The following is a 15330-nucleotide window of genomic DNA, read 5'->3' as shown; positions in this document are numbered from 1 at the left end:
GTCGGGTGGGGGGGGGGGGGGGGGGGGGGGCAGACAAGAAGGGGATCCTGTTACGACAGCCCTGGGATGGCAAGAGGACCCCAGAAGACATTCAGTCTGGGGCTCCTGGTTTACTGACAAAGAAATGGGCTCAATTCAACAAACTCTGGGAAGAGCCAGAGAAGGCTGTGAACTGAGCACAAGAAACACCAACACGAATCACGGAGTAAGCAGTGAGTGGCTCCGCCGCCGAGGGAAGGGCAGTCACTGGGATGAAGTGGGGAGTCAGGAGACTCTTCCTCTATCGCCTCATTCATGAGACAGATGCCCACTGGTGCCTCTGCGTGTCAGGCGCAGCAAGGCGTGCTGGAGCTGTGAGGGGACACGGTACCCCCTTGCCCCCTCTCTCAGTCTGGTGGCCAGGAAAACAGGGACAGCCTCTGATGAGTACCCTGAGTGTACTTGGTGCTCTAAGGCAGCACTTGGGAAGGGGAGCCCAGGGGGCAGAAAGGAGGGACACGGAAAGGGATGAGGTGGATACGAGGCACGAAGAAAGAGACCTGTCACTCAGAAGGTACATCAGGTAAAGTGAGCTCTGCACTGGTCAGCCAGACAGCAGGCAAGGATTTGGAGGACTCGGGGCAAGGTGGAGAAGGAAGAAGAACTGGGTTGGCAGAACAGGGATCAGACCTTGAGGGTTCCCATGAAGTCATGCTAAGGTGTTAGGATTTCATCCAACAGGCCCCGTGGCAGCTTCTAGGGGGATTAGGATGACCAGACCCTGGTTTGAGACAAGTCATTCCGGGAAAGCAGGAGGGAAAACACGTTTGGTGCAACAGACTGGGGCCTGCGGTAGGCGTCTACGGTGAGAGTCGGTGCAGGCTGGACGGCGGTAGCGGGGAAGAGAGCAGAGCGCTTGAGGTACACCAAGGAGGTGGCGTCAAAAGGATGTGCCACCAACTGGATGTGGGGACTCAAAGGGGGAGTAAAGGAAAATCTCACTTCTTTTTCATTCGTTCCGGTGGCCAGGAAGATCCTTCACAAGATAGAAAAGCTGGGGAGAGGTAGCAGGAGGAGACTGAGGGCAGAGGACAGACTGGAGGTCCCTGTGGGCCATTCAAGCACAGACGCCCAGACGGACACTCAGAGAGAGGCAGGGGCTGAAGAAACAGAGTTGGAGCCCGTTGGTAACAGCATCTGGAAGGCAAGTTACTGAGGGGATGTGCGTGGACTTTAAGGTCCAGAGATCTGACCAAATCTCAGCTGCCATCTAGTAGGTACATGACCTTGGGCGATTAAGTTAATGTTCTTGAGACTCTAGCCTCATCTGAGGAAATTCCTCCCAGAAATTAATGAGATCAGTAAAAGGACCTGATGTCATACCAGACACAAGATATTCCTTATTTTTCTCTTGCTCTTTTGTGATCATACACCGCTTTTTATTATGATAACTCAAGTACCAACTCCTGCAACAGATACAAGCTTTCCCTCTGTCGGTCATTTGTCTTTAAATCCCCTTTGACCTTCCTTGTATGAAAAGATTCTCAAATATTTGAATTGCCGTAAGCCGTATGAAAAAATCAGGCCAGAATGGTCAGAGGACCAGGGGTTTCCTGCCCTTCACATTAAGTAACTACTGCAAAGATCTCAAAACTGCTGGGTGGCTTAAGTGGTATTGATTTAATTCTGTGCTGGGGGCAGGGCGTGATGGAGGACAGAGAGACGCTGGGGTCTGGAAAAGAGACAAAATGTTGTCAGTATAATAAAGCCTAGTCAATAGAACCTTACTCTTTACGTAAAAGTATACTGTAATATCTCAGAGGCAGAGTGTCTACCAAAGTTAATACTGCATAATAGCTTCTATCCTCTGGCTCAGTTCAAGTGAAAGTCTTAAACAAATGTTAAAAATAAATCTAGCAAATGGATCTTGCCTTACACTAAATGTTAAATCAATACCATACTTTTAATATAAGTATATTTTCTTTGCTGAACTCATTTTGCCTATTCTAACTCTTCAAACCAACATCTTAAATTATAATAAGATTTAAAAATCAGACTGACCACTATGGCATACAGAATTCAATTCCACATAGCCAAGCTCGTTCATTTTAATTCTGGTTTTGAATTCAAATCTGGGCTCCAATTTGCCTTACCTATTTTTATGGCTGTCTTCCTAGTCTGAAAGTACCTTGGTCACTGGATATTTTATGTTATCATCTCCAACTTACTTGCTAAAAACACATTCACAATCATCTCTTCCTTCCTTCCTAATCCTTTCCCTGGTAGCTTCAGATATCCTCTCTTTCATCCATGTCCCAGCTCTGCGTACCTACTTCATGTCTGTGTCCCAGTCATAAATATGTCAAACAAACAAACAAAAAAACCCCTCAAGTTTCTAATGTAAAACTATTTGACAGTTGCCTCCAGGCTATCTAGTCATTTGGTTCATTTAACAATTTTGATTAAACATAGAGAAGGACTCAATTCCGAGCTATGGTCTTCAGAAGCTGTTTTGTTCCTGGCTGTCTTCCACCTGTCCACAGATGGCCTGGCTCAAGCAGGGCTGGTCTGAGAGTGCACTCGGGACCCTGAGTGCTGAGAGCGAACACACACCCGCTCTCCAGCACGCCAGCTCTAGCCTGACGCTCTTGATGCTCCCCGACTGTCTGGACTCTGGATGGCTCCCTTTAAACTTACAACACACCGGGCCATCCCTCTTAGCCAGCTTCTAAGATTTTTTTCTTTTTTGCCAGCTTCTAAGATTTTAACTCTTTCCGACATACAGATCCAAGAGACCTCCTCATACTTCTCTCCCTTGAATAGATTTGAACTTCCCAGACTTACATAGAGTGAACTAATCTTCTGTGTCTAAAAGATCCTCTCCGATCTTGCCGCCAGTAGGAGGCAAAATGAAGGCAGGGAGGTGGCCAGATTAGATGGCATCTGCCACTAAACCAGCAACATCCCCAGGCCACATGGCTCTTGATCTCCATTAGTTCTCTCAGACACTCAGGACACTACTGAAGAGTAATTCTTTTCATTTAAACAGTACTTTGAAACACGCATGCACCCCCAACTAGACCATGACTTGCATTAGAGGACAGAGCTCATCACAATTAGAGGACAGTGCTTCTCACAAGGGCCCTACAACATCTACCGAAGGAGCCACCCATATCCAGGGAACAGGGCATGACCGTCTCACTATGACATGCTCCAAGATCACCTTACTTTCTTCAGACCCCAATTCAGGTTCTGTGACTTCATGTGACCCAAAGAATTCAACTGGCATACTCAGGGTTATTTGCTTTCCTAAGCTATTTCTCAATTCTCCTCTCCCTCTGAACACCTTATATATCTTTTAAATTCTTCTCTTTTTTATGAAATATCTCTACTAACTCCTCTAACCAGAGGCCTTGAGGGAAGTCTCAGGTTTCATGTAAGTAGACAAAGGATAATTTAGCTGCTCACCTGCTCTATCAGAATAAACTGGGACAGGGAAGTCTTTTGAAAAATCAAAGATTTCACCAGTTAAATTGGGGAAACCTTTGGAAGGACACTGTATTCCCATCTTTCCTTTTTTAAAAAACACATACCCCTTGACTCAACAATTTCTCTTTTAGAAACCTATCCATATATGGTTACAGAAAAAAAGATGTACAGAAATAATCAGTACAGTATTACAAAGCAAACAAACATGGAAAAAACCGATCACCCTAGAATGAACTTAAATTGTATGTCAACAGTAGATTGGTTAAATAAATAATGGATATATATGTTTTGTGCAGAAAACATTTCTGTAAAAATACATAAGAAACGTAACAGTGCTTATCTCTGGGTTAAAAATTACAAGTTAGAACATTTTCCACCTTATGTTCTTTAGGAGACTTTTTTCCTATGAACTTGTACTTTTCTTTATTTATTTTGAGAGAGAGAGAGAGAGCACGAGAGTGTGAGCAGGGGAGGGACAGAGAGAAAGGAAGAGAGAGAATCCCAAGCAGGCTCTGCACTGTCAGCACAGAGCCCAACGTGGGGCTTGAACTTCAAACTGTGAGATCATGACTTGTGCCCAAATCAAGAGTGGGACGCTTAACCAACCCAGCCACCCAGGCGCCCCTAAACTAACACTTTTTAAGTTAAGCTAGTTAATAGGGGAGAAAAGTGAACCTTCATAAATTCAGGCTTATACTAAAGTTCTACTAAACTCTTCATTTTAACAGTGTTATTCAATCTTTGCTAAACAGGAAAGAGAACACACAAGGCACAAATTTAAACTCTACAGAGAAGGTACACATTAAAATGTGTTTGCTCCAGCAGCTAATGATTTCATCGTTCAAGTTTAGGAATTTTGTCTTAGAGTCTCAGAAGATCAGTTTGTTTGTTTTCCCCTCAAACACCTGCTATATGAGTTATAGACCCTTTTTTAAAGATTTAACCATGGACCTTGTAAACATGTGTTTACACTTAAAATCAGTTTTACTCTGGAATTAGAGTGAGACTGGGGAGGGAAGCCCAAAAACTTTACCAAACCCTAAAATGAGGGCCACCTGAGTGGTTCAGTCCATGTAACATCCGACTCTCGATTTCAGCTCAGGTCATGAGACCAAGCCCCGCTTCCCTGATCAGCCCAGCTCTGCACTAACAATATATTCCCTGCTTGGGATTCTCTCCCTCTCTCTGACCCTCTCCTGTTCGCTCACTCTCTCTAAAAATAGACCTGCATTAAAAAAATAAATAAAAACCTGGGGAGCTGGATGGCTCAGTTGGTTATGCAGCTGGCTCAGGTCATGATCTCGCAGTTCATGAGTTCAAGTTCTACATCAGGATCTGTGTTGTCAACTCAGAGTCTGCTTCAATCCTCTGCCCCTCTTTCTCTCTCTCTCCTTCCCTTACCTCCCACATGCTCTTTCTCTCTCAAAAATAAACATTAAAAAAAATTTTTTTAAACCCTAAAAAGAAATATACACACACCCTCAAATAAGAAAAAAAAGAAAAAAAAAAAGACTGATGCCCAGGCCCTTGTATAGGACTTACTGATCTCTGGGTCTGGGAGTCCAAGCTCTGTATTTTTAACAAGCTCCCCAGGTAATTCCTCTTTTGCTGGTACTGTCTCGTGCACACTAGATGTAACCACACTTAGCAAACACTGTCTTATCCGAAGGAAACAACACAGCACAGAATCGAAAATTGTGTGAACTGCTGCACAACTCCCAGATTTTAAGACAAATAACCTTTACAAAGAGCGATGTGGAGTTTGGGGGACCCTCCAAGGCCTGCCATCAACCCACCTCTTCCAGCTTATTTGTGGTTCTCACCGGCGATGTGTGGAAGGGCCATCGTTGGGGCACGCGGGGAGCTCAAGTAGTACAAGACCAGCGTTTCTCAAATTATGGCCACAATCGCCGGATTCCTGGGCCCTGCCTAGACCTGCAGCGCAGGGACAGAACCTGGGGGCCTGCATCCTACGGCCTCCTTTCTCTCTCCCACCTCCACCCCCACCTTCTTACAACCAAGTAAAGTTTCAAAAGGATTAAGTTAGTCTGGTGTTTCCTGAACATCCGACTGTAAGATGACCTTGGGTCCCTGCTCTGCCAGCCCCACCCCACACCTAGTGAATCAAAATCTCCAACAGAGGTTCCAGCTCTTACACCAGCGCCCCAAGTTAATCCCATAAGCAGGGAGGTCTGGCACACACTAATTCAGGTCAAACCCATTTGAAGATAAAGAAACCAAGGCCCAAGGAAGTTAAATAATTTCCCCAAAGACTTAACGTCTGATTAATAGTAGCTGGGATACCGAAAACCTGGTGAGCTCATCCCTTTCCTCTTCTACTAATACTACTTATTAATGTTTATCATGAGTACCTGTGCAGTCTCTGATTCATCATGATGTGGCTGTAAGTGAGTGACTCATGAAGTCTGAACCCAGGGGGCATGTCAGAACTTCCACCTGCTCTTTGGAGTTTTTCCACTTTCAGTATCAGTATGAGGAGAAACATAAACACAGCACGTCTGATTAAAAAAGACAGTCCTACACATTCATAACCCGGGGAAGAGGATTCGAAATTCTCGCTATTTCTTCGCCAATTAGGACCTTTAGCAAAAAGGACTCTAACAAATCGCAACACGTTAGGTCAGAACATCAGCCTGCAGCTTGCTGTGGGAGAGAGCAGAGAACATCTCCTACGGAGATTCCACAACCTTATCCTGGACCCGGTACCTCCACACTCAACCACAAGGAACAGGGATGGGAAACAGGACCCCCAGCTTGGAATGCACACAGCAAGCTTTAATTCAGGGGGCGTTCAATCGAGTTATAATTGCCTCTAATTGGCCCTCCCACACGGTCGCACAGTTTACAGCTGTAATCAGTTCCACAAAGAGTAAGCTAAATTTCTTTTCCACCTTCGAAATCAGAATCATCTCTGCTTAGGTTCTTATCATTACCGTTTTTTGTTTTTAATATATCGAGATATAAAAAAGGATGAATGAAGATGCAGGCAGATCTTTTGGAAGTAAGCGCTGATCCCTATGACGTAATGATAACCCAGTGGGGTTCAAATTTGCAACAGAGACCGATGACCATTCCGGGAACGGTTTCATCGCAGGGCTCGCCGTCCACAAAAGCACATGCATCTGGTCGGACATCTTCCGTACTCTGATTTTTATCTTTCTTGGCATGCTCTACTCTTCTCTAATAAAGTCACAACCCTTTGTTGCCATGGAATCCAATCAGACCTGGAGCCTGTTACTATGACTTCCCTGCAAGTCTAAAAAAAGACCCACTGACCAAAGGAACAGCCCTTTCTGAAAGAAAGAAAGAAAGAAAGAAAGAAAGAAAGAAAGAAAGAAAGAAAGAAAGAAAGAAAGAAAGAAAGAAAGAAAGAAAGAAAGAAAGGAAGGAAGAAAGAAAGAGAAAGAAAAAGAAAGAAAGAGAAAGAAAGAAAAAGAAAGAAAGAGAAAGAAAAAGAGAAAGAAAGAAAGAAAAAAGAAAAAAGAAAGAAGAAGAGAAGAGAAAAAGAGAAAACTCTCTCTCCAAAGCAAAGAGGCTCCAAAAAAGGACCCAACCCTTTTATATCCACTGAAGTTGAGCTTTCATGCAGGCTAACTTGAACTCTTGAGCCAAAGCTCAGCCAGTGTTTTATAAAAACTGTTTAGCTGGGACATTCCAAAGAAGACAATTTTATAAATAAGCACCTGACAAAGAGGGTAACTCTTCTTAGGATTTTTTTTTAAATTTCTAGGCAAGCTTCCTGAAATCTGAGTAGCTACTTAGCTAACATATGTCAATCAGCAGCTACCAAATTGCAATATTCATTTCCATCAATACTTAATTTTTGCCAAATGCTCATTATTTCTCTGTAAAGAAAAGATAAGCAAAACAGTACAATCAACCCTGTGTTCGGTCCTATCTGGAGCCGGGCTAACCCTGTAGAGAAAAATATGAGATGAAGAGCAGAGCGACTGAAGGAAAGTGAATGAACATTTGCTGGGCGCATACCAGGAGCCAGGTGCTCACCGTGGGAAATGCTGCAACAGAGGCAAGCGGCACCTCTCTCTTAAATAAGGAGGCTCCAGAGCTTAACAGCTTGCTCCAGCCGTGATGCTACAATGGTGTCTGCCTCCCAAAGCCAAAGCTATTCATTCATTAAACCAGCATTTTTTTTTTGGCCTCACAGGTGCTATGCATTTTGTTAGGCCGCTTGCTCTTTACAAGGGAATTTGCAGGCTGTAAAGCTGTCTGTAAAGAAGACCTGGAGTCTATCTGTGCTGTTCGGGCCGTACCCATTTATAATAACTACCGTATCTGCATGGCAGCGGCTCACCCTTGGGAGAATCAGAGGAGTAAATGCACCTGCCACTTCAATACAATGACAAGGGGCCAGACACCTACTACCGTCCCTCCAAAGGCTGGCTGCTGACCAAGCCTTCCACCCTTTGGCTCTGCAGTGGGAAGGCCCCTGAAGCTCCAGGTGCCTGTTCTTGGGCGCTTCAGTAAGGAGGTGCAAGCCACACCGTTCAAACTCACAATTATTCTATCCAACACTGGTTTTGGATGACTGACTTCAAGAAATCACTAGTAAGTAAGGACCATGGGGGCGCCTGGCTGGCTTAGACGGAAGAACATCCAACTTTTTTTTAATGTTTATTTTTGAGAGAGAGACAGAGACAGCGCATGAGCTGGGGAAGGCCAGAGAGAGAGAGAGAGGGAGACACAGAATCCGAAGCAGGCTCCCGGCTCTAAGCGGTCAGCACAGAGCCCGACATGAGGCTTGAAGCCACGAGCTGTGAGATTATGACCTGAGCTAAAGGCAAATTCTCATCCAACCGAGCCACCCAGAAGCCCAAAGAGTATGCAACTCTTGATTTCAGGGTTTTGAGTACAAGCCCCAAGTTGGGAGTAGAGCTTACTTTTAAAGATGGAATATGTAAAAGTATGGAAGTTAATTTAGAAGTTATTAATCATACCAGCCTTCTCAACTAGAGATATTCCACTTCCTTTCTCATATAAGGAATACAACTACTTTGATTAAAAGAAATTTTAAAGGCACGTGCCTGGGTAGTTCAGTCGGTTAAGCTGTAGACTTCAGCCCAGGCCATGATATCATGGTTTGTGGGTTCGTGTAGGGCTCTGTGCTGACAGCTCAGAGCCTAGTGTCTGCTTCAGATTCTGTGTGTCTCTCTCTCTGCCTCTGCTTCTCTCCCTCTCTCAAAAATAAACATTATAGGGGCGCCTGGGTGGCTAGGTCGGTTAAGCGTCCGACTTTCACTTAGGTCGTGATCTCGCAGTTCGTGGGTTCGCGCCCCACGTCAGGCTCTGTGCTGACTGCTATCTCAGAGCCTGAAGCCTGTTTCAGTCTGTGACTCCCTCTCTCTCTCTGACCCTCCCCTGCTCATGCTGTCTCTCTCTCCTAGAAATTAAAAAAAAAAACATTAAAAAAATAAACATTATAAAAAATTTTAAAGAAATTTCAAAGCGCATCTGTGTGGCTCAGTCAGCTGAGCGTCCAACTCTTAATTTCGGCTCAGGTCATGGTCTTAGGGTCTTAGGATCAAGCCCCACATCAGGCTCTGTGCTGAGTGTGGAGCCTGCTTAACATTCTCTCCCTCTGCCCCCTCCCCTTACTTGCTCTTTCTCTCAAAGAAAAAAAAAAGAAATTTCAAAAACCAACACAAGAGCACAGAGAGCCACCAGTTCACACCCACCAGAAAGACTATCACCAGAAAGCAGGTAGTAAGCAGCACTGGTGAAGATGTGAAGTCGGAACCCTCATGCACCGCCCGTGGAGCTGTAAACCAGAGCAGCTGTTGGGGAAACTCTGGCAGTTCCTCAAAAGGTTACGCACAGAACTACCAATGTGAGCCAGAAACTCTACTCCTAGGTAGGTACCCGAGAGAAAGGAGAGCCTATGTCCACGCAAAAACGTGTACCCGGATATTTACAGCCTAAGAACCCGACACTGGAAACAACCAACCCAGTGTTCATCAGCTGAGGAGCAGATAAACAAAACGTATGTCACAACCACACAATGGAAGATTATTTTGCAATAAAACGAAATGAAGTGCTGACAGAAGCCACAACGCAGACGAACCTTGGAAAACTTGATGCCGACTGAAAGAAGGCAGACACAGAAGACCACATGACATTGGATTCCATTTACAGAAAGTGTCCATAACAGGCAAATCCAGAGAAACAGAAAGTAAATTAGTGGCTGGTTTGGCCTGGGGGTTTGGGAGGGAGGAAATAGAGAGCGACTGCTAATGGGTGCAGAGTTAGTCTGTGGGGTGATGAAAATGTTCTGAAATTGATTGTGGTGGTGATTGCACAATTCTGCAAATATACTGAAAACCATTAAGTCTACACTTTTAAATGAGTGAACTGTATGGTATGTGAATTATCTCAATAAAGCTGTTATTTAAAAGAACCAAAAAGAGGAAAAAAACAACACAACCAGGTTTTTGTTTGCTGTTTTTGGTTGTCCCGTTAAGAAAATAGCCCGACACCTAGTGGCTCAGTCAGTTAAGTGTCCGACTTCAGCTAAGGTCATGTTCTCATGGTTCATGAGTTCGAGCCCTGCGTCAGGCTCTGTGCTGACAGCTCGGAGCCTGGAGCCTGCTTCACATTCTGTGAGGTCTCCTTCTCTCTTTGCTCCTCCCCTGCTTGCTCTCAGTCTCTCACGTTCTCAAAAATAAATAAACATTAAAATAGAAAAAAAGAAAACAGCCTGAATGACAAGACCACCTGACCAAGAAAACAGACCAAACAGGACCGCCTGACCTTGGACCAGCCTCTGGGGCTTTTCTGTGCCTCATTAAGGAAACAAGGCTCACACCTGCACCAGATGCTCTCTTTGAGGTAGAAAAACCACTCGGATGAAAACCTCTCAGTGTTCAAACAGGGGGGTCAGACCCCATCTGATCCCCCGGCCAGGACCCATCCAACCCTGGCCCTTGTCTGATTCTTACCTCCAACCCGGATCCATTCTTCAACCTCCTCCTGAGCACGTGCCAGGGACAAGGCTTGATGCTAGACCATTTTCATAACCTCTAGTTCTAAACCCACAATCCACAGGGAGAGAAGTATCATTCCGATTCTACAGGTGCAGAACAGACTCTGAAAGATTATGCAGTTGGCCAAGTGGCAGAGAGAGCATTTGAACTCAGAACCAAATTCTAGCTGTTTCTCTTATTCCTCCATCAGGGTTTTTCAATCTGGCTTATTCCTCCATCAGGGTTTTTCAATCTGGCTCCACAGGCATATTTTTGGAGGCTCCACGGGTTTGCGACAAACAATTTAAAATGATGTATTTATTCAGATGGCAAAGAATATTAATTTAACTGTATTTGGGGGATCCCAGAGATAACCAGCCGCTGAGCAAGTACCACCCCGAGGCTCCAAAGCCTTCTGGACTTCCACTCACGCTGGGCCCGGGTGTTAGCACTTCTTCAGTCACTGGGAAACGTGACGGCTGACTGTTTCCTGGGACTGCACCACAAACTGGGTAGGTGAACGCAACAGAAACTCATGACCTCTCAGTTCTGGAAGCCTGAAATCAAGGTGTGAGCAAGGCCAAGCTCCCTCTGAAGGTGCTGGGGAAGAACCATCCAGGTGTCTCTCCCAGCTTCTGGCAGCCTCATCAGGCATTCCTTGGCCTGTAGACAAATCACACCGATCCTCCAACGGTCCTAGGTCTTCACATCATCTTTCTTCTCTGCATGCCTGTCTCCAGTCCCCTCTTTTTATAAGAACACCAGTCGTACTGGGTTACAGCCCACCCTAATGACCTCATTTGAACTTGACTACTTCTGTAAAGACCCTATTTCCAAGCAGGGTCATATTCTGAGGTGCTGGGAGTTCGGGCTTTTGTAAAGGGCAAACTCACTCCTGTGTCTTCTCTCACACCACAGGTCACCAAACAATCCTCCAACACCCGCTGGGTGTCCTACAATTCAACTCAATCCTGACACTACCTGCGGACAGTATCAGGTCACACAGGTTAAGGGTCTGCAGCCCCCTATCTCAGCCACCAATCCTAGTCCGGGTTGTTACCTGTGCTTCTGACCCACTGGCCATACACTAGAGGTTTCCATGACCCTCTCCTCGGAGTCCATTAACTTGCTAGAGTGGCTCACAGACTCAGGAAAACATTTACATAGTAGATCACGAGTTTATTACCAAAGGATGTATCTCCGGAATAGCCAAATGGAAGATCAGCAAGGGTACACGGAAGGTGTGCAGCGTTTCCATGCCCTCTCTGGGAGCTGCTATCCCTGAATCTCCATGTGTTCATCAACCCAGAAGCTCTCTGAGCCCCCAACCTTTTAGGTTTTTAGGAAATTCCAAGAGTTTTGTCAGAAATGGAAACAAAGACCAAATATACACCCTTGACCCTTGAACAACGGGAGTTTGAACGACCCAGGTCCACTTACATGTGGATTTTTTTGTAGTACAGTACTGTATGTCTTTTCTCATGATTTTCTTAGTAACCTTTTGTTTTCCCTAGCCTAGTTTACTGTAAGAATACAGTATATAACACACATAACCTACAAAATATGTGTTAACCAACTGTTTAGGTTATGGGTAACCCGTCAACAGTAGGGTACCTGTAGTTTTTTTGGTTTTTGGTTTCGAGGGCGAGATCAAAGTTACAAACGGATTTTCCACTGTGGGAAAGGGGTGTCCGTGCCCCAACCCTGCATTGTTCAAGGATCAACCAAATTTCTTATTACAAATTACAATATCACAGACCTCAACATATCTTTTTGAGGGGTCACAATTCAACTCATAAGCCTGACTTTAAATATACATGATGCAGCATTTCCAGATGAAAGTCAAAGGGTCTCGCAGTGAAAGAAGGTGTCATACACAGAATTTTTCTAACAGGAAAGTTAACAGACTGTGCCTTCTCCAAATTATAGAACAGGCAACAGAAGCATTCTAAACGCAAAAGAAAACCTGCCCTGTACTGATTTCTATTATCTGTGTATTAAGTTAGTGTGAAATTGTTACTATCTTTGTATTTTATGTGCACTTCAAAAATTTCATGATAAAATGGTTAGGGAAAATTTCCTTAGACCGTTGATGAAACCTGCTAATGAGGTTTATTCTTTATTCTTAAAGAACACCTAAGTAAAGACACCAGTTAGCATCTCTGAAGAAACACTTCTCTGTAAGCCAAAAGCAGAGAAGATAAATTTTAAAACATGAAGAGAAGTGTACGTGTCTTCCTAATTAGACTATTTAAATAACAAATGTAGCCAATGCCTTAAGTCATCACTTGAGATCCTTAAACGCTAAACCATCTGTTGGAATGTATGAACTCAAACATTACACAAGTATCCACAATGTAGTTTGAAGTGTTGGGGTTTGAAGCTGGAAGCCAAGAAAGAATTCCTGAGATGGCTTCGGTGCAAAACGGTAGTTTTATTAAAACACAAGACAAGATCTATGGGCAGAAAGAGCTGCATTTTAAGTGTGAGGCGTGACTGATTATATAAGATTTTCTCTCCTCTGGAGGGAAGGGTGACAGAATCCCAGGAAATTGTAATTGAATCTATAGGTTTCTGGAAAGTTTGGCTAGTGATAAGATTGCTTTTTTTCTTGTAAATCATTAAGACAGTTGGAAACTGGGGTGCTTGGGTGGCTTAGTCAGTTGAATGTTTGATTTTGGCTTAGGTCATGATGGGTTCGAGCCCTGCGTCGGGCTCTGTGCTGACAGCTCAGAGCCTAGAGCCTGTTTCAGATTCTGTGTCTCCCTCTCTCTCTGCTCCTCCCCCACTCACATCCTGTCCCTCTCTCTCTCAGTAATAAAAAAATTATAACTTTTTTTAATAAATAAAAGACAGTTGCAAACTGACAGAAAGGCTCACGTCCCACATGGCTGTAATCTCCATCAGGTAAGCACGTTTTTCCCTTTCCTTTGTTCTTGGGCAGCCAGGGAGTGCTTGAGGAATGTCACACAGATCCCATGGGGAGGGGGGAGGGGGGCACAGCATGTGTTGGCTAGTGCTTTGCCTTCAGCTTGCCTTTTGCTCCCTCATTATCTATACATGAAATTCTTTTTGAGAGAGCGAGCGAGAACGAACACGAGCAGAGGGTGGAGAGAGAGAGAGAGACAGTATCTTAAGCAGCCTTCACACTCAGTGCGGACCCCAATGAGAGGCTCAATCCCACAACCCTAGGATGATGACCTGAGCAGAAAACAGTGGAACACTCAATCAACTGAGCCACCCAGGCGCCCCCATGCATGAATTCTTAATTCATTCTTTTCTTCCTTGCTTCCTTCCATTTCTTTATCCACGCAAACATTTATTGTGCATTCTGTGCCAAACACAGGAGACACAGTCCCTGCCCACTTTCCGGTGGGGAGAGAAACAAGTGAACCACAAATGACAAGAACATGAAGGCTCACGGCAGACTTGGGGCACAGGCCGTCGGGGGGGGTGTGTGGAGGGGGGACCCCAGGCCCAGTGGGAGAGGAGAAAGGGAGTCTGGGAAGACCCTTTCAGTACATGATCTTAGAAGCCTTCAACACTCTAAGGTAAGAATTGTATTTCTTTTTTTTTTTTTAATGTTTTATTTATTTCTAAGAGAGAGAGAGACAGAGAGAGACAGCGTGAGCAGGGGAGGGTCAGAGAGAGAGGGAGACACAGAATCTGAAGCAGGCTCCAGGCTCTGAGCTGTCAGCACAGAGCCCGACGTGGGGCTCAAACCCATGAACTGTGAGATCATGACCTGAGCTGAAGTCACGCTCAACCAACTGAGCCACCCAGGCGCCCCTATTGTATTTCTTTTTTACATGAGGAAATGGTCTAAGATGAGCTCACACAGTAAGAACCCCAGGCCCATCCTCCCAGAGCCCCAGAGCCCTCAGCACACCCATGGTGGGGGGGGGGGAGGAAGGGCCTGCATTTTTAAGGCCTGGCCACTCCCCGCTCCCCGTCACCTCTGCTGCTGGCACCCTCGTCCAAGGCACTGTCACCACTCCCCACAGTCTCTCTGAGCCAGCTCATGCCCACCTTTAATCTGGGACCCAAGGCAACCTGGGAAAACATAAAGTGGCCCCCACTATCTCTTGGACCTGTGTCCTTACTCTGCTCCTGCCCCACGGCCTCTGTGACGTGCCTCACACGCAACAGGCATACTCCTGTCTCAGGCAGTCTGTACTTGCTGTTCCCTCTCCCCGGACCGCTCTTCTGCTTAGACAGCTGCCCGGCTTACTTCCTCAGATTCTCCCTCAATGATACCTCTGGGACGAGCTTTCCTTGAGTTTCCTATTTAAAACGGATTTTTTCTATGGGCCTCCCCAGCCCCTTTCCTTGGTTTGTCTGTCAACACGGACTTATCACCATTTAACATACTGTATGTTTTACCTGTTGGTCTGGTCCATCTACCTGGGCTTATCAGAATATAAGCTTGAAGTGGGTGATTTTTGTTTTGGTTCCTGGACACCTAGCACATAGTAGGTGCTCAATACGTATTTGTTGAACTAGGCTGAAAACAGAATGGTTACAAGCATGATTCACACCCGGGCTGCTTACGCGCGCTCTCCTACACACCACAGCCCGGCCTGCTGAGAGGCAGGAACAAGACAACTCGGTGGTAAGGGGTGGGAAGAAGCCAAGCCAAGGTTTACAAGGGACCTCATTCTTTTTTTTTTTTTTTAATGATTATTTTTGAGAGAGAAAGTGAATGGTGGAGGAGCAGAGAGGGAGGGAGACAGGATCTGAAGGGGGTTCTGTGCTGTCAGCCCCGATGCGGGGCTCGAACTCCAGAACTGCGAGACCATGACCTGAGCTAACGTCAGGTGCTTAACTGACTGAGTCACTCAGGCACCCCAAGGAAATTCATTCT

General features: G+C 45.4%; 1 protein-coding gene across 1 annotated transcript in view; it reads right to left on the bottom strand.

Moving 5' to 3' along the window:
- Positions 1–15330, bottom strand: part of TMCC3 (transmembrane and coiled-coil domain family 3) — a 75806-nt gene that overhangs the window by 40061 nt on the left and 20415 nt on the right. The gene's annotated exons all lie outside the window — the stretch shown is intronic.

Source organism: Crocuta crocuta, unplaced genomic scaffold, assembly GCF_008692635.1.
Source record: "Crocuta crocuta isolate KB4526 unplaced genomic scaffold, BGI_CrCroc_1.0 scaffold216, whole genome shotgun sequence".
In the NCBI taxonomy this organism is placed as follows: Eukaryota; Metazoa; Chordata; class Mammalia; order Carnivora; family Hyaenidae; genus Crocuta; species Crocuta crocuta.
This window is presented reverse-complemented; position numbering and strand designations above follow the sequence as displayed.